General features: G+C 45.5%; 1 protein-coding gene across 3 annotated transcripts in view; it reads left to right on the forward strand.

Annotated features, from left to right (window-relative positions):
• Notum (palmitoleoyl-protein carboxylesterase notum) overlaps positions 1-27,450 on the forward strand; it is a 130,275-nt gene that overhangs the window by 77,885 nt on the left and 24,940 nt on the right. The gene's annotated exons all lie outside the window — the stretch shown is intronic.

Genomic DNA, 27,450 nt, shown 5'->3' on the forward strand with positions numbered 1-27,450 from the left:
ATAAATTTCAGTACAAAAGAAATTAACATATTTTCACGTGTAATATACATTTCTTGCGTAACGTATACTCGCAACTGGAATTTTGCGTGAAAATTCAGGCGAGCGTTCTTTTTCATAATCTCGATTCATCTCTCGGTGATGGGGGCAAAAGATTAATCTCCGCGCGCCCAACAGCATACACGCGAATAAATTTAAATCACGGTTAAGGCCAAAGTCATTGGTGGAAAAGTAACCGCAATCTTTTCGTTCCCGCGGCGCGAATAAAGTACAGTGATTAAAGGAAGTCGTAAAGTAGTTGCACGAAGCGCAGGCTGCAGTTCGAGGGATTCTTTTTATTCTCACGCGACGGACTTTTGTCCAAGGAATCGAATCTGCAACACGCAAACTTTCTCCGAAAAAAAAAAGAAAGAAAAAAATTTCCGTCGATTCGTTGGATTTGGACCGACAGATTTATGTAAAATAATTACAATCGTAGGAACGAAAGAAAAAACAGTAACGTTCAATTGGACGAGACTTCAAAACGACCGATGAATACGATACCTCGTTAACTTCCGATCTTCGTCCGTAATTTCGAACAATTTCTCGCGCTCTCTCTGAAATTCGATGCTTCGTCGCTTCAATAAAACATCTTCGTGGCATTTCCGCGCGTCGCAGGCGCTGCATAATCGAAAATGGAGCCGCGTAATCGATCTCCGCCTCCGCTACCTAGTCCCCGGCACGCTTTATCCCCATGATACTACTTATACTCCCCGTCGTCGTTGCAGTGATCGAACTTTTCCTCCGATATCACGTTGCGTTGAAACAAAAGTTCAATGAAAGGGGCCGATATGGAAAATCAATGCCTATCGATGAGAGGCGCGCGTATTCCGCCATAATGGAGCGACAGAAGTTCCGAGAGGTGAGAAGAAATTGCAAAGAGACTCGTATCCGTTGGGGCATGATCATAAAACGACATAATTTCCAAAACCCGTAATAATTTCACCATTTTATCGTTAAAAAAATAAAAACCTTACACCGCGCTTTGTAATTTTCTTCGGAGAAAACTTCAGGGGCACGTTTCTACCTCGCTACGTGAAAGCCCTTCATTTTTACATAAAAGCTTCCGAAATAAAGTCCTTCCCGACACGAAACGCGCCTTCGGAACTAATAATTCCGCCGAGATCGCGTTTACCCGCGGAGAGAACCGTCCGATCGCCGACGCAGATATCTATTGGGAGATCAACAGGTCTAAATGGCTCTCGCAATAGCGCCAACGAGTTTGCTTTCCCCGTCGGTCTTTCGTAATTAGCGACATTACTCGACGGAGCTCGGTCGATCTCTAAACAACGCCGACTGACGAAAAAGCGAGGCGATAGATGCGAAGAAGGGAAGAGAATTTTTCTTTCTTTTTTTCCTCGAGGCACAGTTTATCCCGCGACGGAAAGTTTTTTCGGATACAGTGGAAATCCCCGCGCGCTCGTTTTGCCGCGGCAAGGGAGAATATCGGAGAGTTTACATCCTGCGGTGAAGTATAAACTCTCACGCGGAGGTTCTTAATTCGCGTCGGCTTCTCCCGGCGATGACGAGAAAATGTCAAGGAAGAAAATTCATTTGCAAGCACCGACGCGATCGAGCGAAGTGTGCTTTAATTCTAATTTTCCCCTCGGCAGACAATTGCTCTTTATCAAAGCGATATTGGAGCGTGCTATAACGAAAGCTCGGCGCTTTATCGCAGAGGGATCGCGAAACCCAATCTTGGAGGAGGCCTCCAATTAACAATTACGGCCAGGAAAATGACTGAAAGGACTTTTAAAACTTACACTAGATAAAAGTGACCGTAAATTCGCTACCGCTTTTATTAGGCGGGCGATATTACGTGAAAGGGGTGTTCTCGGGAAGTCGAATAACCAATATCTAAAGCGCGATGCGTCGTCTCTGTTATGGAAATTGGCCGCGCCCGATATCATATATTTTCACGGAAAATCCTACGAAGTGCCAGCCACGGTAAACCGATCGTATCGGATGAAAATTGCAGGCGGTACATCACTCGCGACGTGACGCTAATGGACTCTAAATAATTTTAATGACGCAACCGTACAAGTTTTGTGAAAATAGATATGAATTTTAGAAATCTACCGCGTAATTTTTTTTTGTTTTTTTTATTTTTTCTTTTTTTCATTATATTATATCTCCCGGAAATTACGGGATTTTAAATCCCGGCGCTTTCAAATCGCATCTGTCATAACGCCAGATAATTACGCCTTAAAACAGATTGCGTGCTCTCGACCCTTCGGAACGACCGACGGAACGGCTATTATTGGCGGCGGAAGCCGCCGCTGCAACTGCAACAGCTTCCGCGATCGCGGAAACGGAAACGGAGGCGGGCGGTACAGCGGGACGTCGCCGATAAACAATCCGCGCGACAATTTATAATTTGCGACGTCATAGTTTTACTGCGCTGTTATGTTGGAGCCATTGTTTCGCGAAGACGATATTAAAAGGAACATTTACGGCGACTACGGTCGAGTCTCCGCGTCTCGTCTAAGTCTACAACCCCTCGCAATGACCAAGTAAACCTGTCGCGAAAGAACGAAATTGAACGATCACGCATAAACGTCCGTTTGACGTCGCGTCGTAAACTTCTATTAAAAAAAATTTATTTTTTCCTTCTTTTTACCGATTACCTACATTTGCAGCGCGAGGGCACGCGTGAAACCGCGCGGAATAAATCGTTATAAATATCATAATAATTTGAAGCGAGCCGCGGCTCAATAATTAATATTAAACGGTATCTTTTCCGAAACAATGCGAGGCCGAGCTTCTCGACAGGTCGACACGCTAGTATCAATCTCTTATCTGGCTGTAACGTCAATACCTCGAAAGTGGAGCAAGTAATATTATTCCGTGATTCAATACGTCGTGAAAGCCACCGGGTCCAAGGAATACTATTGATTGGCCTGATTTTCCAATATCAATATTAGTCGGCGTTACCGCGTGTGTACGTAAGAACTCGCGCGTGTAAAAGCGCGCAACAGCGAGAACCGGAAACGCACGGCTCTGGAACGTAATCCTAATCGGTCACGACGAGTTGCGCTACGCTTAGCTTAACCCAACCAAATCGCTCGAAAGTTAGTTTCTATGGGACACCAGTTGAATTACGCCACGCGCTGGAAAACCGATTGTACGTCTCGTCGAATTTAAAATTATACGAGCACAATGCGATTAGGAAAATACGCGCCGTCATTCCAATATGCTGGAAATTTCTTTGAAAGCAATTGCGACATGTCGAAAATAAAAGTGGTTTACCCTTCGCGATATTTTACAAAAAAAAAAGAAATCTAGGTCGCCATAATTTACGGAATAATTTTTCTTTTTTTCCTTTTTTTCAATAACAATTGATTATTTCGTAGTTTCTTTTTTATCTTTCTTTCTTCTCTTTGTATGTCGAATATTATACAAAATATATTCATAACTTTCCGCAGATAAGTAAACGTATGAAAAATTTATCATTCCACGTATCGGACCGTATCACAGTCCCGTTTTCTACCGATTTCGATCGCGTTTGATGATTTACGGTCTGCATATTCGGTAACATTCCTTTCGGTACAACCTGCGAGCCCTTCGAGTAAGGCGTAACAGCCATTTTCGGGCCCTCAAGCCCGCATATTCCGGGGAATAGTCACGAGTATTGCGGCATAGACATACCTTGTATCGAGCATGCTCGCATTGGGAAAGCAGGGAAATACAGAGTGGTGATCCGTAAATGAAACTGCCTAGAATCCATCATCAGCGGTGATGATGGATTCATAATGATGATGGATCATAAATATGTTCCCATAGAACGAAATAGTCAATCAAGCCCGCCGCCGCGTGAAGAAAAGCCTCGATATTTCACGGACTGAAGTGGTTCTGCGTTGCGTAGAATCCAGCTCATGTATATTTATATAATATAAATTTTATTAGCGCTAAATTTTACTTCCGTGTATTCTAAAAATTGTATAAAAATCTCACGATTAATTAATTTCCTTTCTCCCCAAAATGTCATTCGATATGCGCAGAGAATATTATATTAAATCCGCCGTTATATTCATAAAGATACCAAGCATTTGAACATATTCCAACAGTTAGATGTAACAATAATGCACGTGCATAATATACGTAAATGTAATATGCTGGAAACCGAAAAGAACTAAATTAGCAATAATAATTGTTCAATTCATCCAGCACTAATGATTCTAAATTGCTCATTATAATAATAATAATAATAATAATGACCCATTAATAATAATATCATTATGAAAATTGCATCATAATTAATGTGAGAAGTGCAACTTGTGAAAAGTGTCTCAATGCAACGTTTACGTTTCATCGAAAAACCGGCTAAAGTATCTCGTGTAGATAATTAAATGATAAATTTGCGGTAGAAAAAGTACGCAAGTAAATTAAAGAAGATGTCACATAATTGCGATATCTTAATGCAAAGTAAAATAAGTCAGGCGTCTATAAATTTATTACCTTTCACATTAAGGTCTCTATTAAAATTTCATGAATTTCCTTAGATAATCGTATGCATTGTTCAGTTGAATAAAAAGGGTATCGAGTTGAAAATAGCAGGATTCATACCTCGAAGCACGGTATGCGCGATGTGCAAAAGCACGCGCGGGACACAAGTAGCATTCGTTCCGTTTCGAGATTGCGGCATTCCGAAAGGAAGTCGACAAAACCATGTGAGCACGGTTGTAACGCGACGGACGAGATTTGAAACAGAAACGGTGGCATCGACAGTCAAATATCTCGGAAACTCCGAGGTTCCCGCACCTTTTCCGAGCCCTTTATACTCCCAAGCCGCCACATTACGCTTTCCTCCCGTCTATAGTCCCTTTGAATTATTCACCGATTTCACGTTAAATAAATGACGCGCGGTAAAAAATTCACGAACAATTCTCCAAATAATGCTAGCTCGTTACAAAGGACTCTCCGAAATTGCTTATCTTTAAATTTCATGCATTTGTAATTCACTTAAAATATAATAAAAAAAAAAAAGAAAAAAAAATCGACGAATATTCGAAAAATTGAGAAGTGAGTCATTTCAAACTTTTACACGAAATATACTTATTCGCTTTTTTTTCATTCTAAAATAAAATAAAAGAAAATGTTCTACATTTTTTTTTCTTGCGGTTACGTTCGAGCGTCTTAATCATGATTTTTTTTTGTCGATAGTATAATAAAGTCGTTTACGGCGAGAGCCGCGAGAAAAATGATCTAAATGCACGGTAGTAGAACCGCTTGGGCTAATTTCTTCATTAACCTCACGGCACAATGGAGCAATGCTCTTTCATAAGCGCACAACGAACCGCTCGTCCGGCACAATCTAGCCGCGATATAACACTTAAGACCACCTGACGGCGCGGGCTTAATTTTCGTTTCATTAGGCCACTACTAGTAGCTGTATCATACTCTTCGGCATCGAAAGCAAGGTATCGCGTTGAGAGAGAAGCGTAATACAACACAATTGAAGATCCAGGAATACGATAACAGCGCGCGAAATCACCCTGAGTAAATTCGACCGGAGCTATTATCATGGATATTTTGATCCTCGTTTTAACGAACACCCGGGAAGTAAAGACAACTTTAAAACCATTATTGACCGGGCATTTTGCGCGGAAACTTAACTTAATTAACTCTCCCGATACCTCAGCTTAATTATTTTTCCTAATAACCCAACTTAATTAATTTACAAGTAAACATTCTGTAAAAGTTTCGTTTGAAGCGTACAAACGAAGAGAACAAGAGATGATAAGAGAGCGAAGGAAATGCGTAATCACAATCGCAAATCCTGTAATAAAAACTTGAGTATATTTTTCGCTTTAACTTTGCATCTCGCGATTTAAATGTCTTCCCGAACACGTTTGGGTATGGAGGCTAAAAAAAGCCTATCTATTTTTTATTTTCTAGAAGAAACCATGCGCGCGCTATTTTTTTTTTTTTATTTATCAGCTAATTTAGGCATCACACTAATTTTTTATAGATAGGATTTTATTTTATTTTGTTTCAACGCAATATATATATATATATTTTTTTTTTGTTTTTTAAATTTCGCAGAAATCGTTTCTTTGCATAAAAAGTTATCCTTAGCGCTGTGACAGAACTGCTGTTGGGTAAGCCTTATCAGCTTTGCGCAACTGAAAGAAGCTCAAAAATGAGATATCGTAAAATTGATGATAAATGAACGAACAGATTTGTAGAGCGACGCCAAGATTATCTTTCGAGAGTTTTTTCATTTGAAGCAAGTTTCTTTAAAGCTTTTTCCAATAGACGATCCCGATGTTATCTTTGTAAGTCTCGCTCGTCTTTAACCGTGTCCAATAGCAGTCCGGAGATCCTCGTGGAAAAGTACAAAGGATTTCGCGATGCTCTGGGTGATTCCGTTGCGACGGAAATTTCTCCCGTAGCCGAGGAATTGGCTCGGGTGAATTATTCGCAACTCTGACATAATTAAACGCACGATTATTCTTTATATCCACGCGGAGTAAAATATCGAGAACAATCGGAATACTCTTATATCTCCGATAAATTGAATATTAAAATCTTCCTGACAGAACGTTTGAGCTTCCCCTTGTCTGCGAATATCTACGTCTATTTAAAATAATTTCCTACGTGCACGAACAACGATTTTAAAGTACGTGTGAACTTGGCGAACGAACATCGAACAAACGTAGCAACCGCTGACGTTTCCCGGTGATGTGCGTTGTCGGCGTTATTTTTGTAGTCATTGATTTATTTGCGGATGTTCGCGTTCGCTCGGCGCTCGCTCGTCAAGAGTACGCAACACTTTCGAACACGAACAGGAAACTTACTCGTCGATCCTGTACCGCTCTCTTGCGACGCCACTCAGAAATGTTAAGCAGGTCCCAACATTACCAGCGAGAATTAGAGCTTATTAGCGAGTACATTAACGATATATTAATTAAATTTAGATAAAGCTCGCTCTGATAAAAGCGAGGAACGGCATTCGGGGTTATATCGGCCACTGTGAAACGCCTGCAGCATCTCAACCGACTGCGCGCGCCTGTAGCACGTAAAAGTAGCGGCGAGGGATCGGCAAACGACCGTATGTCGAAAACGAACGGCAGTTTACGATCGAAGCGCCTGTCGCGTAATTGAGCGGCGCAAGAATGTGAAACTCTAAGTGGACAATGCATAAAAGTATTTTATTGCCGGCCGATTAAATAATGTAAAAACACTTTACTGCCAGCTAAACGAAGACGTTTGATCGACGTGTAGATATGTTATCTCGTTCGATGCATCCGTGTTGCGTGCGCTCGCGACGACAATCTTCGCGGATAACTTAAGCCGCGCGATTGAATGAACAGTAAAATTTTGGAACGGCCTCGAGTCCAACGTTGTATTTCGAATATGTTAAAATCTAAAGTTCAGCGCGCACGTCCCGCTAAGATTTTATTTAACCTGCGTGAACCCTGCTTTTATCATATTTTATACACTCCCTTTGCAAAAAAGTTTGCGCCGTTCGACGCCAAGTTAAACAGTATCTCAACGATTTCGGGAAACGTACTTCATACTCCAATTTATTCCTCGCTCTCCCCTCGCCCCCGTCGACCCCTCCACGCCGTGCCGTCGATTTCCGGCCAACATGCACCCCATGAAATACTCATGAGCGGCGAATAAAAATTCTGCCGTGCGCTCGTTTGCACACGCAGAGCTTGACTAACGACCGACCGGGACCGTCCTTAATTACGCATTCCCCGCGTACGCGGTTTCCCATTCTTCCCGCGCTTTCACGAAGAAGCGCCGCGAAAATTTTTCCCGTCCTCGCAGAATCGCGCGCGAGGGCGGCAAGGCCGAAGGACTGGCGCCGTTTCTAAAGAAAAGCCAGCGACCTCGCTCTCTTTTCTTGGCGCGCCGGAAAAAAAAGGAAAAAACGTAAAAGTGAAGAAGGAAAAAAAAAGTTAAAGATAAAAAATAAATGGTGACAATGCGAGCGCATCCAGTGGGAAAGCTTCGCGGTGGCGGCGGTGCCAAAAGAAGAGACGCGCGGCTGCGTTTCCCTTTCCGCTGTCTTCTCGCGCGACAATTAAACTTAACGAGGCGCTGTTTGCCGGACGTATTTGAGGCGGCTTCCCACTTATTAGCGCCGGCACGGCGCTAACTCTCCGCAGCGGCCCGTGCGGATTGTGCGTGTTTGCTCGCCGTCGCGTATGCGCTCCGTCGGCGAGAACGAACGATGAATGGCGACGACTAAGACCGCGCGGCGGCTTCTAAGCTCCGTCCTACGAGGCGCGAACCGCGTGCGTGTGTCGTGCGTGCACACACGCGCGAGCCGACACCGAGCAAACAAGCGTCATTTACATACGCGGCTTCTTAGCCTTTGCTTAATTAGGGGAACATGACGCATAATCGTCGCACCGCGGCTTCTGCCGGTCCTCTTTGTCCTCCTCGGCCGCCGACCGCGTTACGAATTCTCTCCCGAATTTCTCCCAAGAGCGAGGTACGAGTCCCGGTAACAAAATGTCAGCGGTGTATTGGTCCGCGTTCCTTCCACTCTACGTTATATCTGATTCTTCGAAAAGTCGTAGTCATTAAAAAAGAAATGACCGCGGGAAACGGGCGGTGGATTGCACAGGAAGGATGACGCAGAAGGAAGCGTCGACGCCAATGAGTTACGATTGGCAAACATCGGCAGCGCTTCCTTACTCCGATACGCGGCGCCTCGTTGATCATTGTTATCTACGAGTTCTTTGGAATATATACGAAAGATTGCGAAAGAGAAGACGCGCTCCTATTTCCTTCTCCATCTTCGTTATTCCGTTCCGTATCTCGGTCGTCGTTTTATCTCGCGGTCAAATCGCTCCTACCTAGCAGCCGAATATAAATGCGGACTCACAATCGTCGGTGAGGAACATCCGGATAGATCTTCACGTAACGCGCCGCTCGTGGATACAAGAGAGAAAGTTTTCTTTAATTTTTAGAACTGTCAGAGATTTGATAAAGATATTAATAATTTATTTTGTTCGAAAATATAAAATATTCAGGTGGAAAATGTCTCTAGAAAAAAAAAAAAAAAGAAAAAGAAAGCGTGTCGGACTCGCTTTTTCCAAAAGTTTGTACACCAAGTCATCACTCTTGTCAACGACCGGGCAAAATATGCCACCGCGCAGAAATCGGGTCTTCGCTGCGGGTCTACGCGAGAATTCAATAGCGTACGACCGCGGTCACAATGCCTGCTAACGAGAGTCCTTTACTCAGGGGATTCTCATCTTGAGAACTCACTCGACGCTCCCCCGACGTCATAGCTCTCCGGAAGCAGAGGGACGTTTTTCAATCATTACTTAGCAACCCGTCGCAAAATTTGTTACGCAAACTGTCGCAGCGGCTATCGACGAGTTTCGGTGAAGCTTGAACGAATTAATTCTCTAAATGTTTGCCGAAAAAGAAAAAAAAAAAATTAGCGGCGACTTGTACATTAATTAAACGCAATGTTCGATTAAAAAATAATTTGCAATTACGGCTCGGGTCGCGAGTGGAACTTGAACTTTTCGAGAAGAACGCGACGAGGTAAACGGCATGCCAGCTCGACCGCAGGACGGCCAAGTAGATACAGTTAATTTCCCGTGTACGAATTAAAATGCTTTAGAGCACAAAGTGCCGCGCCTACTAGTAGTTCGGCGATAAAGGTGTAAGGATATCATTTAATACTTCTTTTCATTGCCGCAGTAAATGCGCGTAACATGATTACGAGCAACATTTACTGCGGCCGAACGAGCAGTTAACTGTACATCGTTTTCACAAGCCGAGCGGCTCGTAATCATGCGCGGTTTTATGAAACGAGAGATTCTTTTTCTCACGGTCACTTTGACGTGTCTTTTATGAGCACGAGGCAGCCGCGCAGATTTAATGCCTCTTATAAAGGAGGCTGCGTAATTAACGAAAAGTCCCCTCGCACGCGCGCACACGGCACGTGCTGCGTCGTCGATAATATCGTAAGAAGGCTCGGCATTCATGAAAAATTATTGCAAATTATTAATCAATGAAATCTTTCTTGCGGGTATTTATGGCGAGCGACTGTCAAATTCCACGTAGCGAATATGTCGTCTATAAAAAATCGTTTCGGCACTAACTCATCGTCGCCAGGTTTGTCTTACGAATCTGCGCTTCCACGAAACTCTATTACTGTCCTTTCAGCGAAGATTAAAATCACGTCGCGTTGCCGCCGCACGGCTCCACTAGAATGACAGGGGGCTCGCGTTCACCGCGACACGCGGCTATTCAGATTAGCGAGAATTCTCTCGATCGAAAAGGAAATAAATCGCCGCACGACGGTGGTTAATTAAGTTTTACGACCGTCGCCGTTATGCAGGTGCATATAGCCGCGTTATCTACGATATATCTTCATCCCCGCGAGATTCGCGAGACCAATCCGAGTGAGCGCATTCCTCCGTTTCTCTCTCTTTCCCCATTCTTTCTCGTGCACGCTCGGTTGCACTTGTTCACCAGCGATCGTATCGCGCCCCGACGAAAACAACAGGTGCAGAAAATCACAGACCGCCCGGCTGTCACTCCCGAGATTCATCCCGACTTCGCCGCTGACGGCGTCCTTCTCTAGAATTCGGAACAAAAGGCCGGTAGCCGGCGAGAGGTTTCGTTAACCCTTGGCGCTCGTAGCTAATCGACAAATCTAATCGCGCTGAAACAAAGCGAGACTCTATCGCGATGCAGCCTCCCGTCGTGCTTAGTAGATAAATCGCGAGTACCAAGAAGTACGAAACCGACTCGCGAAGTATGAGTATACCGCGGATAATTTAGATTCGATCTTTCGCAACTGTCACGCAATTTAGGAATGATCAAATTCAAGCCGGATAAAAGAACGAGCGTGCCGAAGTGAAAGTATCGATCATTCTGCAAATAACTGAAATCTAAAAACTTCTCTACCTGAAAATTGACAGCGTTATTGAAATATGTTGAATATCTTTTCTAAAAGTATTCGAAATTTGTTGTAAAAAAAATTAAAAAAATATATACATCGCGCTTTCAAGCGATCCATCTTTTAACAAAATGCGTATTCAAAGATGCATGTGTACGTACACGTCGGTTTCACAGACGAGATAAACACCATTCAGGCTTTTGCATTGACAATTATTATAGTCATCATTAATAATTAATTTGGCTACTGTTATTAATTACTGTAATTATTGATAATATCTGGCATAATTATACGGCCGCAATCATTGTTGTATTCAACCGTCAAAGAATATACATTAATAACTGTTAATAATAAAGAAATTATTACATTACGAAAAAAAAGAGCTAATTATCAAATTTAATCGTCTTATCTCTTCCATTAACGAGAGAGAAAAATATTTCCGCAATGCAAAAAGAGGTGCGACAAATGCAATGATTTATTTCGAAAACCCGAAGAGAAGGAATGTCTCTCCCGACTGCGATTTTTAGACCGATGTGAAAAAAATTCCCAACAAGATCGAAATCATCTGTAGAGGCGCTGACAAATTCCTTTCTCTCTTACGGCTTTTTAAAACTCCGAGGAAAATAAATAAAATAAAATAAAATAGAAATTCCAAAAGTGGACTGTGAAATACCTCGGCGCGGGCCGTTCTGAAATATCGATACACGCCGGACACGCGAAGTCGAGAGGTGTTAAGCGAGCGAGCGAGCGAGCGAGCGCGAGCGGTGCCCCTTTCCCAGAGCGAAGGGAATCGGTGCGAGAGCGGCGCGGCGGGCCGCGGGAATTGAAATTGATTTCGACTGACTTCCATTACTCAAAAGGAGAGGACCGGGGCACCGCGCACCGACAAAAGTCCCAGGATCGATCCTACGAGGATAAGAGCTCGGGGGCCGGCCGAGGCCACGACGCCCCCGGTCGGACGAGAGATCCCAGCCGGCCCCAGGAATTCCTGGCGTTTACCAACAACCGTCCGGAGATAGTGGAGGGAAAGAGAGACTCGTCCTTTTGCTCGCGCCGACGCCGAGACGTCGCGCCGCGTCGGTGCCTAAATCTTGTCGATCTCCTCGAGGTCCGGAGCCGCCGCCTATGCCGCGTCGCCGCGCAAAACTCCCCCGATGGACTCGTCAGCTTTTCCGTTGTGTCATCCGCCGCGCGTGACACCGCTTTACGATCGATGGGGCCCCGTCTTCGTCGTGGACCACCCGGGAGACTGATATCGCTTTTGAAATCTCCGTCCGAGGAGTGGTTTCCGGAATGCCTGAGAAACGCGGCTTGTTTAGGAGGCTAATTAAGAGCCGCCGTCGTTCGCCCTGCTAATTTTTAAAGCTAATAAAATTGACGTTCCCAAAAGGATCATATATTTATCACCGATTTAACGTTCGATGTATAAAATCCGCGTAAGAATGACCGACGTGGCGAGCGGATCTCCGTCCCATTGACCGCGTCCTAAGAGAGACGGGGCCCATTCATAGTTTTATGCCGGCTTCGGAATTTGAGTGCGGGAGGCGTGATGTTGACATAGCGGCGACGGGACGTCAGCGATACGTCCGTGTGCGAAAAGCAGCCGGGATTCAGGAGACGAGGGAGAGAAAGAGAGGCGCGCTCGTTAAAATGACCGCAGACTATCGCAGCAGGACACTTTCTTCGGCGGCGAACCTCCGAGAGACCGAGAAGGGCCTCTCGAAAGAGGCTCCTCTTCGGCCTCGGAAACGCCGCCGCGCGACGGATCGTTAAAGAGTAAGAGAAGTAATGGGGCTCCGTGCCGAAAGTGGCGTCACGGTTTACCGTTCGGCGAGGGACGGGAAAGAGAGCGACGCGCACCGATCTCCGAAAGATGTTTGGAAGAGAAAATCGGACGTTTCGGTGAAGCGGATGGTTCCGAACGAGACAAACACTCCGTTTATACGTGCGCGAGGTGCTCTTGCACTTTACTACGTTTCTACCGCGTAAAACAGATCGTTTACGCACGTTGAACGACGTGCGGACGTCTCTCTCTCGTTCCTAAGGCAGGTTGAAAACTTTATTCAAACGCATTTCGACGTTACACGACCGTTCTTAAGATTCTTTCAGCACCTCGACAATGCCCTGGCACTTCGATCGGCGACGAGGACACATTTCGGTTTCCGAAAATAAAAAAAAAAAAAAGATAATAAAAAAAAAAGAAGGGAAAAAATTTCTCCTCGCAAAGAATTTCTCCTTTCAAACCGTAAAATAATTTTTTACAGCATGCGATAAATCTCGGCTGTATAATTACGCGCAATCCTTTCTTTCTCAAACGTGCGTTTAGGCGTGTCATACGCCTGTCTCCGCTAGACGTATATATTGTATAATCTGTTATGTTTATTAGGCAGCGAAAACATTTCTACCGGTGTTCAGGCTGGAGGCGGTAAACTACAAAGAGAACCGGGACAAGGTAGTTTGTTAGAGAGCAGCTTGCACGAACTAACACGAGCTACTTGTTTGCACGAATGCGGAACGAACCACTCGGCTGTGCGGGATTACAAGCGCCTACACACGAAGTTACGCCCTTATCTTCGATTTAATTTCGCCTTTATGTGCGCTACCGACATTAATCGCGCCGGCTGTAGGAAAAGAGCTCCGCTAGAAATTAAGTATCAGAGTGAAGACAAGCTCGCTTAGCTTCGCGTGACGTAAAATCATATCGCGCTAGGACCAACATTTTTTTTTCTTTCTTTTTTTTTTTTTTTTTTTTTTACAATTTGTCACCTACGATAGCCTCAAACAATTATTAAAAATAATTTTAATCATAAAATATTGATGTTGGTTAAAAGATGTTTCTATTTATACTGCGTTAGATATTTGCATTGTATATTCCGACGATTATTTCGCTCCGACAAATGTTTCTGACAGTTTCGGCCGGAAAAATTGTAGAAAAAAAATTCAAGCCGGCCATCTCGAGAAGATAAATTATATTATGCCTCAAAAATAAATCACGGGGCTTCTCCGCGTGCACGGCGGAAGGATTCGTGGGTGGTCTTCGGATTTAGACGGATTATTCATCCGAGCCACTCGACTTCGTCATCGTCATCGTCGCCTTTGCATTCGCATTCGGGGAAGGCTTTTCGGTTTAGCCAAAAAGCATTCCTCAGCGAATTCCGAGCGTATCGGCGCAAGTAACGCCGCCCGATGGGCCCGCGACAACTGACGTTTCACAGAGCCTTTCGTGGCGAGAGTGTAAAGTCGCGCTGGCATCTTGATGGGCGGTTGCTTCTTTTTATCCTATCGCGAAACACGTACGTGTTTATCAACCTCGAACCTTTACCCTTTTATCCCGCAGAATAGGTATCCCGATCTCCGGAGATATACCACTCCTCGCCTCCCGGCGTCCCTCGAACGGTCCTCGCGCGGATTATTCAACTTCATCCCCCGTTTGTATTTACAGCGAGAGATCGCAAAATTAGATACACAGATTCCATTTACAAACGGACGTATGCAATCTAATTTTACGCTCCACCGTGCGTCAATAAATTACGCGCGAGGCGTGCAAAATCGCAGAAGACGGGGGAAAAAAAAAAGCGTTTGCGAATATCATTCGAATGGAGGCAAACTTGAGGGTAACAATGTCTCTACGAACGAAAACGGCGTGAAATAAAATAATAACGCCGTATGCCCTTTTCGTGGCTTACGGCGGTACTCGTTTAAAGATGCGTATACACTCGGCGGAAGAACACCGAGCGTGACGTTGTCAAACAAATCAATCACTACAAAAATAACACGCCAACAGCACACCGAGAGATGCCGCAAACGCTGGTGTTCGTTCGCCAAGTGCATGCACGCTTAAATACGTAAGGCGCGATCCGTATCCGACGATATTTCTCGCGTTATCTAATGGGACATCGGGTTCAAAATATAACGGAAGCGGCGGGAATATCCCCGCGCGTACGTACGCGCGGCCTCTCCAATAAAAAGCGGGAGACGATGGTCAGTAAGCGTCCCGAGATTGGATCAGATCTGCCGATTACCAGCGGTAATTACAAAGCCGTGCCGGCATTTTGTAGACTTGTGGAAGCGCGGTCAGCCTGGGTCCAGCCAGATGCATTACGCGACGCACGATGCAAAAACCGGCATCCGCGCGCAAAGCATCGAGAGATAATCACCGCCACGTGACCGCCGCCAGGCCGGCCCCGTTTTTGCGGGCATTACGTGGCCCTAATCCGGCCGGGGAGGCGCCATAATTACTACGCCCTGTTCGAACCTCGTCACCGTGCGTAATTTAATAAGTTTACGCGCGATGACGACGCCGTGCCGCCCGAAAAAAAAAAAAAGGAAAGAAAAAAAAGGAGGAAAAAAAAGCAACAAGGCCTTTCGCCGCGCGTCCTCCGTTCCGCAGCCACCCAGCCAAATCCCTTTTAACGCACGTTAATCGCGCACGCAACCCCGATACGGACGATCGCCGACGGGGCGATCGATGCCGGTTAGTAATGGTCTCGATATACTAATCGCTGAAAATATATCTGTGAGGTTTAAATTAATAATTCATGGAGCGTTTGCCTGATTTTAAAAGAGGCCCTTTAATTTCTGCGATTTAATTCCGGCAACTGATTTAAAATTAGCGATAACGCGCTGTATCTTTGATTCTTTCATTTGCATTTATTATTAACCATTTTTACTTGATTTATTATTTCATTTTACGCGATTATTAATAATTCCGGAAGGTCTGACAATGGCAATTTGTCCGAATTCGCCGGCTTAGACGAAGGGATTCGAAATAGAACCGCGTCGCAAAATCGACGACGTGAGCGAGTTTCGCGCGGTTCGCCAAAGTTAGTCGCGGCGGCTCTTATTTGATTTTGTTGGGTGGGTTCTTTAAACCGGCGGCGGCCTGGGTCCCCGGACTCCTATCGATTCGCCGATCTCCGCCTGTAAATCCCCGTCATTTATAAACGCCTTTTAACGACCCCTTCTTTCCCGCACGAACCGCCGATTTGGTGCACGCGAATGTAAATGCCCGGTCGGGCGAATTTGTCGGGCTTCGAGATCCGCCAATGACAGCCCCGCGGACGAGCGCTTCCTGATTGCGTGGCGCCTTCTTAGAACGGGTCTTTATCAATTTTACGAAGTGGCCGAGTAGTTTTTATTAATTGACCGCCGCGCGGAGTAGCCTCGAGCCGCGACAGCCGTAATTTGTCTTCCTCGTTTCTCGCCTCTCTCTCTCTTCCTCTCGCGAGCGGTTCCTTTCCCCTCGCCTTTGCCGTGAGAGAGGAACCGGGTTCCTCCTGTCGCCTAATCTCTCGTCCGCATCGAGTGCCCGTCAAACGTCGCGGCGCGCCTCACCGACGTGCGCTCCGCCGTGTATGTAAATGCGAACGCCGTATCGAAACGCAGGTAATGGCCGCGGGAAGAAATGATAGAATGTTAAGACACTATCGTCCGCCGTCCGTCTCGAAACGAGCCCCGTCTTCGTCGCTTTTATGAAACGGTCAAGCGGCCTTTATTAGCTTGCCACTTCCCGGAGCAATCTCGGCGATGGAGAGGAATACAATTTATCTTCGTTACTTCCGCGGGATTTAATCTCTGGACTTTTTAATTAAAGCCGCAGCATCGTTTAAACCGACCTTTCCACCGCGAGTTTCGCTCGCCCTAGGCTCGATATTATTACCTTATAGATCCGCGCGGCACCTCGCCCTTCGGCGAAGGGAGGAAACTACCGTCAACTCGCGTTAACTTAATAAAACGCATCTTCCGCGCACAATTGTAAAATCTAAAGTGACGAAATTAAAGGACAAGAATTTTTAATTTCTCCTTTTATTCTGTGCTGTCGTTAAGTCGCCACGGTGGCGATCTCGATCCACAATCGCCCCAGATTGCAACGCAAATAATCCTCGGGTTACGCGCGCCGAACTGAAATAGCCGGAGTGAGTTGTCGCAAGCGCGACTTGCCGAGCAGCCGGAGACGAGGTTTCCAACTCCGCAATTTTGCGACTCCTTTTCCGCGCTGCGAAAACGGCGTAAAAGGGGAGAGAAAAAAAAAGAAAAGAAAAAAAAAAGGAGCGAAGATCGCGCACGCGGACGGAATAATCAGGGTGTCCTGATCAAAGCGCGATTTCGCACGACGGACGGCTAATTAAGCGCCGGCGGGTCTCTCGAACGCCCGCGAGCATTACGCGATCGGTCGTCGTATACGATTACGTCGTTTTTGCCTGTAAAAAGACCATCCGGCCGTATTCGTGCAACGCCATGCCGGGACATCGCGGGAAGCTTCCGATCTTTCGATCTCTCTTCGGCTCTGCGAAGGTGTATCTCCTTATAAGCGGCCCGCCGCGCGTACATTTAAACGGATTCCCCGAGCTGATTAGCACCTCGTTGAATTTACGAAGAAAGCGGGGCTTCGCGCGAGCCTGAATTACGCATCCTTCTCTCCGCGCGTACTCGGCTTTCTTTATATCGCGAGCTTATCGCGCCTCGAAAATTTCGGGAGGATTCAAGCATCTCCGGAACGCAATTATCGACGTTTCAACATTTTACCGTAATCGACTACAGACTGGAAAATTAATTAACAATCCATTCGCGGACTCGCAAACGTTACCATTCTCCGAGCGAACGTGTGTTTTCTCGCCGCGAGGAAGACGTTCGAGGTAGGTAGTCGATGTGTCGCGGCGGATCAATCGCGACACGCGGCGTGCGAGAAACCCGCGTGATAGCGGGACAAACGGCCCGCCCCGCTTCTCGTCCTCACGATCGAAGCGGTCGCCGTTGCAGGTGGGACCGATCGCATCTAAAATTGAACGCGGCGTTGGCGAACGGAGGGAGTACACAGGTAACTGGAGCGGCGGGGGCGGAGGGGGATGCGTACCGGCGTGCTTAGAAGAAAGAGCCGTGGCGGCACGGTTCAAAGCGATGGTGACATGTGACCGGCATTGTGAGGGTCCGGGGCTCTCTCTATACCGCGCGGTTATACGCTTTTCTATTGCGATGAACCTGGGCTTGCTTTGACGGCCAGCCGGCTCGCCGACGCTGGCGATCCGCCGCGCCGTTTCGGCCGAGCCCTGAAAATCGCCGACTGCGATCACTCACGGCGCAAGGCATAAACGTGCCACCTTGGAAAGGTCTTGCCCAACAAGACCTTTCTTTCATGCACAAAAACAATCCGGCATATGCCCTTCCGATGGCACGTAACGCACTCCACACCGTGTCGGTTTTAAGTTTTTTTTTTGTCTCTCTTTTTTTTTTTTATTATTATTATTTCCGAAAATTAGGAAGTAAAAAATTATTATGACGAATAAAATTGCGTGCATTAACACGTATTGGCAGAGAATAAAGTGAAGTACATTCTTTTGGAAGATAAAGAATAATTCATTTTGTTTTCTTAACGTGCAAGAAAATTAAAATAACTAAATGCAAATAATATACTTGATCGAGTGATCTGCCACGTCTTGAATTTCTCGAGGATGCGTATCGCGACGATCTAAAAGCGCAGTGACCGATCTTACGTAGCCAAGCCACGAAAAGGACACGTGTTCCAGACACGTGAGTCCTCGTCGCATTTATCTTCGAGCCTATCTAGCCGCATTGTGCTCTAGATTGTAAATGCCCACCCGTTTCCTCGCGATTACAATTGAAAATTTTTTTTGTTCCTTAAATTTAAGCGGATATTCATTAATCCTATTTTATCCTCATTTTCGCACATATTCTCTTCTCGCAGGTCTTTTAATTTCCAATACGATTTACCAATTTCACGTTCGCTATTGAACTTGTTAATTTATCATTAGATTAAAGATAAACAAATATCGACGGATAAAGCAAATTGTTTCAGTTAAATTAAAGATATTTACAATTAGTCGTAGTTACGGTAAGCAGAAATAGGAAACACAAGCTTGTTAGTTGCAAACTATAGACAGAAACTGTATTGATTCCAAGTTTACTATGGTATCATGAACTCTCCTATTTGCGGTTTTCAATCAACCACAGGCATTAACTAAGGAACTTTGCTATAAAAGATATTGCAGTCTTTAATAGAAATACATTGGTATCCCCTTTTTTTAATCATTGCGCTACTTTTGCAGTCGCGTATAAATTTGAAAATATTGAAAAAAAAATCCTTTGATATTAATATTTAAATATATATATATATATATATATATATATATATATATATAAATTTAAAAACTAATAAATATATATTTTCTTTGAAATTAACAAGTTTAATTGCGAATTAATTACAGCGATGTCATAACAACGCAGATCGATACCGCTCAATAATTTATTCATACGGAGGCAGAGCAATGCTCGGCTGGCAGGTAATTATATTATGCCGCGTTAATCCGCGGGATTGGAATTAATTAATCGAACTTATTGCACAAAGTTTCTGCGCGGGCTCAGGTGTGCCATTGAACGCATACTTTGGCTACCTCCGGCCACAATACACGCCGGGATTCGACGTGGGTCAAACAGGAAATGCCGTTGTTGAGTTTGATTGCATTGTACTGTACCACGACGTTGATTACATCAGTTCCTGCACCTAGCATCCTTCGAATCCTTCGTGCGGACATTGGCCGGTCACGTGGTATTCCACGTCTCTTTGTGGAAAGCAAGGAAATTAAATGCACGCGAAAAGCGAAAATGCGGAATTGCCGAAATACCGCGCAGCGATCTCACGTACGTTTACAAGACCTCTTTCCCCATTGGAATTGAGCAATCGCACGAAACGAGTCTGAGAAAGATTGAGAATATACGACTCGGACTCGAGAATCGTGCTCCTGAATTTGCGATTCAATCAAAATTCAGGGATCAACGTGGCAGAAAAAAAAAAGAAAGAAAAAATACGTTCATATTTTTCGTGAACGTACAAATGCACTCTATTCGCGGGCGGTATCGCGAATCGAATAATTTCTCGCGCATTTCGGCCGTTATCGAAAGCGCTTCTGGCTATTTGGATTCATCCGGAAAACAATTTCCGCGTATAAATTCGAAAATTTCCCTCGATTTAAAGCGCGCGTGTGGCACGCGTGGGTACAAGCGCTCGTTTCTCTGAACGCGCGACGGACAATGTCGATTGTTACGATCGTCTAAGTGGAAAAACGGACGCGGGCCCGGTGCTAATTTCGGCGGGCCGCGTGCCATTCCATATTTGCATGCGGAAATGATTGCCGCGTGCACGCCCGCGCAGTAACTTCCAGCCATCAGCGAGCATTACATTAATTTATCGGGCGTTTCGCCCTGAGAAACCCGTGGCGGCGTCGGACGTCGTAATAACAATAAAGTAGCGGCTTATGGCGCTTGGACGGACTCGTTTTCGCGAAAAGGCACCGAAAAGGCATTATCGATATTTATTCGGAGACTGCCCTTCCTCCCCCATAATATTCAGAACGATTGCCGGGCGTTCGACTGCGCCTCCGATGAAATTTCTGTTGCGCGCCTACACTTGAGCGTATAATCGTGGATAATAATTAGAGGGTTCGTCGACGCCGCGGTGGTCGCTCTTTAACGTTATTTTATTTTTTTTTATTTTATTTTTTTCCCCTTCTCTTCTCCACCGCTGCTTCTTCTCTCTTTCGATCTCGTTTCTCTCGCGCGTGCGAATTACACGTTGGCGAAAACAAAATTGTTACCTTACGGCCGTAAAATCGAGAAGCAACGCAAAGCGAGGCGACACCCGTGACGTTAACAAGCCGGGAAAATCGCGCAGCCCAGAGAAACGACCGGGAGAGATTGTCGCGGAAAATTTGCAGGAAAATCCGAGTGTTTTCCTTCAAGGATTTAATTGAAGCGCGACAAACACAACCGGAGAAACATCTCTCGTTTCGCAAATCGATCCGCGACGCGACGCGACGTTTTCTCCTCCGTTTTATACGGACGACAGTTTCAGAACGATCATTTCTATCAATCTCACTCGGGCGACGGCTATCAGCTGTATGCCAATATTTTCGAATGATACAAATGAAGTAACGTACTTCGGTGTCGCGTGACGTTTATTGCTAAAACCGATGCTTGAAGCGGTGACAAAATATTTTCGATATTCTCCTCGCAGTATTACGCCGATCGATGATACGTACTCGGAGCGGACAATTATCTCGTTGATACTTTGACAAAGCTATTAAAATGAAAATCATTAACAGTAAGCGCTTTATGCGTGTAAACGTGGCGCGGCAATTAACAAAATAAAACTATTATTAACAGCCACAGTTGCCCATAAACTTTGATATGAAAAATTATACCTAATTGTGCTAGACATAAATATATTTGATTTATCATTTTATAAATTAAATTATAATTGTTACTGCATTGCTCTCCAAAGACGGCGATCTGTCACAGTAAAAGTGAAAACTTTTTTTTCTTCCAAGTACAACCCTGAAACTTGAAGAAAAAGTGCTCATTTATTCACGGTCGTTTAAAAAATCACAAAAAATTACTTCTTTTTTCTAAATTTATTCTGTAAATTTGTTTTTTCTCGTAAAAAGTCCTCATAAATGCCTATTACCTGCACATACCGCCACGGCTTTTTACAACGCTATTTGTTCCAGCAAACGGCGACCTCTTTCAACAAAAAGACAATCGAGAAACGTGACGTTTACGGCCTTTCTATATATCAAGTCTCTAAATTTTTTTTTCCCTCTTTGTTCCCAGAAAGTGAAATAAATTGTCACGGCGAGCTAAGTGATCCTATCTCTATATCTTGGATCGAGAAATTTGAGAATAATCGAAGAATAACTATCCCGTTCTCGCTAACGACTTGTGTATTTTTCACGCGAGGCGGGGGATGAGGCGGGGAAGAGAGACGGCCGTCGGTTCGGCGTGGTAATTTCGCGAATGGACCGTTTCGACGATTCCATCGATTCGGAGTTATAGGTCAGCTCCGCGGAACATACGGCGGCGAGATGAAAGCTTTCCACCGCGATGTTTACATAATAGTAGTCCACCGTAATTCTCCTCCTTCTTTTTTTTCTCTCTTTTTTTTTTTGCCATCTCCTACAATCTCCCCGGCATTCTCACACTCCGGCTCGTCTCTCTTTTCCGCATCCTTCCCCGGTCGCCGTTACTCTCTTCAGGCTTCCTTTCACGAGCGTCCACCTTCCTCCTTTATTCCACTTCGATTTCTATCGCCCACCTCGGTCTTTCATTCTTTATTTGTAGGCAAGATCCTTTGGGACCGAAGCGAAGAGTGTTGTTCTTTCATTTACGATGATAAGCATTAATTACTTCATCTTTATTATCTGGCTCTTTTTAACTTTCTACCGTTCTTGCATTACGTTTATTACGATCTAATCGATAGTGAATGAATAATGTCGATAAAAAAAAATTTGTATCGAATTATTTATTTTATCTGCAATAACGAATTAAATTGTGATTTATTGAATCGTCGTTTACGTGTGTACTTAGTCGGGGGAATGATTCAAGTATAATACCAGCTTCTCCAATTCGATAACTCACTTACTTATCACTCATCGTCATCGACCGACTATCATCATCTCATTCGTTCGCCGGGATCCATCCGCGCTCTCTCTTTCTCTCTTTTTCTCTCTCACCATCCGATTTCCGCTCGATCGCTTTTATTCCCTCGTCATTTTAATACACTCTTCCCTTTTTTCTCCCCCGATCTCTCCTCCACGTTGACCCGCGGTATCGCGCTTCCTCTCAAAGCCACTTCTCGAGCAGCACTTTTATTTCCTCTCCCCCTCCGTTTCTTTGATTCCACATTTCTCTTATCGCCCTTTTCTCCTCCCGTTCCTCGCCCTGAAAAGTTTCCGTTTCGTTGACCGCACCGCTCCTCCGCCAAACCCCCATCCCCGACGTGTACACGCATCACCGATTCAAACGCGACATACGCATCTTCCCCTCCCGTTCCTGCCGCGGTGCTGCGTGGCCAACATCAAACGTGCCGACAACCACGACGTGCACCTGCCTCCGTCACGCGCGCGAGTAAACGGCTCGTTCCTTCCTGCTCTTGTCCCACGCGGATATTCTCATTACCTCTACTGGTAGCCGAGTACCCTCATTGGCAAAGACGTGTCTTGGTAACCCATTACCCCGCACTCTGTTTACTCGTACGCATACGGAATCATTTCTGGGTGATCTGATTAACAATAAAGACGTACACGCTGGTTTCGACGACTTTCACTAGTCGCTCAACACATAATAGCTAGATATTACAGAGTGTTACTATGTCTAAATATTTATTTCTATTTAAATCGTTGCGTTTCTTTTTTTTTTTTTAAATAAGAATCTAGGATTTTGAAAATAATTACTTTAATTGATTAATTTAATTTTCGTGAATATATTTGTAACGAATTTGTGCTAAAATATGTATCTCCGAAATAATTAAAAATCGGGTATCAGTTTTTGCTACTTTTATATCGATTTTCGTATAATAGACTTGACGAACAATTATTGTCCTAAAATCACGCCTCGTTTAAGTTATTTTACCTAAGTCCCTTACTTTGTGTGCGCGACCGTACATTCTGCATCCCACATTTAATTAGGTAGAAATTTGAGACAATAGGGAGAGCCTCGAAACGTTAAGAGCTCGAAATTCTGCGTTCTCTGTTGCAATACCGTCGCTTGATACAATACAAAGCCATAATCATTTTAGCCGCTCGACAAAAATAGCAACAATGGAAAGTCACTTCGGGTATATTCGCGTGTTATTATCTAATAATCGCGCCTCATAAATCTCACTTCGAGGATAAAGTGCCGAGCTACGCATGCAAATAAATTTCTTAATTAAAGGAGGCGGCGCTTGAAATTCGAGACGCAAAAATAATCGCCCGCTTCCGCGGAACGCGGAAAAGTCTCGGAGACCACCTGAGACGATCGTGCGAAAGTTGTATCACGCTAATGTCCGACGATATTTAAAGCTGACAAGAACCGTTTACAACAGGACCGCGAGAGCGTTATCATCATTAATCCTCGCCGCGATATTAATAACAATAGCTGCGCTTTAGTCGCGAGAATTGATGATGATAGCGCGCGTAGCGTTATGCCTCTTCGGTGGACGCGAAGATCCGAGCCCAGAATCTCGCTCGCGGTCCTTCGCCGATTCGGTCGCCGGATATCGCTATCAGCTCCCCGCGATTACGACGACGACGGTTGAGACGCGCAACGCCGCCGAGGCAACGAGGAGGCAGGACAAGCGAGAGAAAAAAAAAAAAAAAAAAAGAAAGAAAAAAGAGATAAACAGGAGGTGAACCGGCGAAGTAGGGATAAAAGGAGCCGACTGCCCTCCGAGACATTCCCCTCTGGTGTTCCACGAGGGCCTCCCTTTCTCGGACTACTACACACCTGGTCGCGACTCCCTCGTCATATCCCGCCGGTATCAGGACTACGATTGTGCTCGACCGCGGCCTATTCGTGCTCCTTTGTGCCGCTGATAGAATTTCCCGACGTTAATCATCAAAAATCCACGGTGTAAACAATAGGAAAAGACCGAACGGAGAGCGATCGCGAATAAAAGCCCGCTGTCATTGCACACTCGGGCGTTCTCTCGGCCGCACATTGGATTTTTCTCGATAGAGCAAGACATTAATCTATTGTTGCGCAATTTTAATGTTTAACCGCGATCGTACGCGACGTGCGATTACAGCACTGCTGCCCGAGCCGGCATCACAATTTGTTTTGCCTATTATCCCGGCGGAATAGGTATTGTTCGTGGTGTAATTGCATCGCGTGCGCGTCATTAACGGAAGAATAGACCGCGACTATCAGTCTCTTGAAAACCGCGTTCGCGCGCAGGCACATCATGTAACGTGCATTTGAATTATTGCGTTTCTAATACAATATTCCCGCTTCGTTACATCTATTGAATTCATTTACGGGGTAAAATACCACAAAGGTACGCTATTAAGGGACACGCCGACGAAACGTTCGGAATATTCATTCAATTAAAAAGTCTGCAGATATCGCAGCCGAAGCTTTCACCGTGTTTTTAACGAAATGCAGAATCGTGCCAGTGTGTAACTGCTACTTGTTACTTTGGGAATATCGCAATTTGTAAATGTTAAATGGGATTGCGAATAACCGTTCATTCAGGACGCTCCTCGGCACTTTTCGGCCGTGTCAAGTCGGTGCCTCGTTTCAGCCGCGAATCGGCCCAAATTGGCGTCGACCGGTTCGACGATGACTCAGAAAAAAAAAGAAGGAAAAAAAAAAAGAAAGAAAGAAAGAAATTCCTGCCGCCTGGCTTCCGATTCTCCGCTTATTCAATGCGATAATATCGCGGCGACACGTTCGCCCACTAATAACGTCACGTCGATCGCTTTCCTAAACGTTGCCCGCCTCGGATGGAGGGAAAATTCGCGGGGACGTGCATACGTAATCCTCGGGCAAATTTACTTATCGGTTCCATTACATTCGCGCATTCATTTATTTATTTATGCGCGGCTCGCGGCATGCAAATCGTCGTCGTCGGCGTCGTCGAAAGCCAAATTTGGGTAAAACTGAAATTCAGATTCGGTCAGTCGGAGGATTCCCCACTCCTCGCGTTAAGCCGCAGTCGAATTTCGACTGAAATTCTAATGTGCATGGGGAAACGGAATGGCGCCAGGTGTCGAAACGCGCGAGAGGAGTGCAACGAAGAGCAGCAAGAGCGGGAATTATTTGTGCTCGCCCGTTCCAAACTGCGCATTTTTAAGTATCCCCCGGGACTCTAGATTCCTCGGTACACGAGAAGAAAATCAAAGCGAACGAAAGCAAAAAGAGACCACGTTCAATAATTTGAATTCTTTATTGCAATCGCGTTCCAAATTAAAAGACACGAAAAATACAGTTTGCCTGTGATTATTGTCTTATAATTCCCCATCTACATTTACCAGTTTATAGGTTTTTATCAAGAAATAAATGTTTGCACTTTTATTTTTTTATTATTCTTACTTTCGCTTTTTCGAAACTTGCTGATGTCACCTGTCTTTAATCATCCCTGTTTATTAATTAGTCAATCGGATCACTAAATCGTAATCACATTTACGCGCTGGACCAGTGGCCGCGCGTCACGTTGCAGTGCTCTCTACTTTTACGCGGTTAATTCTGTTTTCGCCTAATTTACGCGAGGGGATTATTTCGAAAAGACACGATAAATTTCCGCCCCGCGCCTCCGCTCCGTCGCCGTCGAAGCCACGAGCCCCGCGGAGGTTCCGTGAATCGGTGGCCGAGAGTCGGTACGGCGTGCGGATATCAAAGAGAGAGTATCGTGCAGCCTTCCCGCCGGCAGCGGGCGGCTTCTAGCTGCTAATGATCGCGGTGTACCGTAACGTGCTACACGATTCCGACGATAAACTACAACGCACCCGGCAGCACCCGCGGCACCGCAAACCCGTTTTTCGAGCGTGGACTTTTTCACGCTCCTCCTCTCCCGCTCCCTCTCTCTCTTTCTCTCTTGCCCATCTCTTTTTCTCTCTTATTTTTATTCCGAGTCTCTCTCTCTTCTCCTTGTTCGCTCGTAAGTATCTAACAATAAGTGCGCTCGGCGAGCGCCTCGTCGCGATAGACTACCGGCTTTTATGGCGGGCGTAGTATGCACACCTACGTTACCTTATCTCGTTACACGTGTCATTAACGTGGCGGCGCCCGGTCAAGGTATACGAGCTCTTTTTGCACAAATGTTAACGACGTAGCGATAACTGCGACACGTTAAACGGGAACGCCTCGCGGTCACGCGGCGCGTGTTTCCCGGCGGTCCGTGCATTATCGCCAAAATTATTCCTGGTTACGAATACCGTCGGCCGAGCCGGTCGACAAAGGGCCGCGATATACAGAGGGAAACGCGGAATATATTTTCAAATAAATTCCTTATCAATTCCGGGTGGGCGGAAATATTCCCTAAACCAGTAGCAGTTACGAGACAATTATTATTGACAGAAATGTGAGAGGAGATTTGCCGCAGCAGAAGCAATTTATCAAATCTTAAAATACGAGGGAAGTAACGAATAGGATATAAATTACTGCAGTTCCGCAACGAAACGCGTCCAGAGTTCAACCGTTTGCCGGCGATCAGCACGACTGCAAGGATGGATATCCCTTTACCCGGTCTCCACCGCTTTCTAATAATGCGGCTTGCAAATTGCCCCGTCGCTAAATAACCGGCGATCAAGGGAAGCCTCCTCATTATTACCCGTAAGAGATTCCCGTGCGCAATTTGCATTAACTCCGCGAACGAGCCGCGACCTCGACAAAGGTCGGTACTTTCCTACCCCCCTCCCTCCTCATCGGGATTGATGCCGGCCGATTACGGTAGCGACGAGAAGTCAGTCAGCAGGGACGAAAGGGATCCCCGCCGTTGCCCATTGTACGCACGTCGAAACTTCCTGGCCCGCCGCGCTGATTTTCGGCCGAGAAGTGCCCCACCGTGATAATCGCGGATCAATCGGCTGGCCCTTTCGACCCTTCGTCGACGAGGTGAAACGGAAGGGCGCGGAAGGAGAGCGGCGGGACCGCAGGTTTTGCGCCCGCGTAAAAGGGCACCTGCTGTCGTCGGCCGCCTTTGTCGGCGACCCCGAATGCCCCGGGGCTTTGATCTTTCGTCGACGACATTCGGAACAAACAAC

Source organism: Cardiocondyla obscurior, linkage group LG09 (assembly GCF_019399895.1).
Source record: "Cardiocondyla obscurior isolate alpha-2009 linkage group LG09, Cobs3.1, whole genome shotgun sequence".
NCBI classification, from domain to species: Eukaryota; Metazoa; Arthropoda; class Insecta; order Hymenoptera; family Formicidae; genus Cardiocondyla; species Cardiocondyla obscurior.